At 32.8% G+C, this 759-nt stretch overlaps 1 non-coding gene across 1 annotated transcript; it reads left to right on the forward strand.

Annotated features, from left to right (window-relative positions):
- Positions 1–540: 540 nt before the first annotated feature.
- On the forward strand, positions 541–613 carry Trnai-aau. Its single transcript has one exon. It is a non-coding gene; the product is annotated as a tRNA-Ile (tRNA).
- Positions 614–759: the final 146 nt, after the last annotated feature.

The following is a 759-nucleotide window of genomic DNA, read 5'->3' on the forward strand; positions in this document are numbered from 1 at the left end:
GTATATATATATATATATATATATATAGATAGATGTAACTGAGAAGTGCACTTCAGCTATAGAAAGCCCAGGCGGGTTGGTAATCAAGTTCGCCACCAAATGGAGCTCTACCATTTAACCAAGACGTAATTATATATATATTGTTATATTGTACTTTCGACTGGATTTCTTTTTCATAATTAAAACTTGACGAGCAGTGGAGAAAGATGAATCAGACACTTGTATCTGAAGTTGCAGTAAAACGTACAGGGATTTTATTGGAATTAGTATTTTTAAATTGAGGTAAGTCGATATTCTTGTGTTATATTTACAGACCTAGTCACTAAGCATTAACCCCTAAGCTTACAATAATGATAGCTAATCCTTAAGTTGTAAAAACGTTGAAGGAATAATGACTATTGTATTTGTTGTACAACAAACATATACCAAGATCTATCCTTGATAGGCAAAGTTTTTTTTTATTACACTACTATAAGGCTTTCAAAAGTTACATTTGTATACATTATGAAATTATCAGAATTAGACAAAAATGACAAATAAGTGCTTGTGGTGTAGTGGCTATCACATCCGTCTAATACGCGGAAGATCCTAGGTTCAAGCCCTGTCAGGCACAAAGGAATTATTTTCTTAGGGGTTAGCGCATTCAGCTGTCTAGCACGTGTTTTTTCTCTCTCCTTATTTCTTGTTCAGTTAATGGCTTTCGCGTGTAGTTTTTATTTCAATATATAAAATTGATGAATGTATAAGCATAGTGTCTTT

This window comes from Limulus polyphemus, unplaced genomic scaffold (genome assembly GCF_000517525.1).
Source record: "Limulus polyphemus unplaced genomic scaffold, Limulus_polyphemus-2.1.2 Scaffold116498, whole genome shotgun sequence".
Taxonomy (NCBI): Eukaryota; Metazoa; Arthropoda; class Merostomata; order Xiphosura; family Limulidae; genus Limulus; species Limulus polyphemus.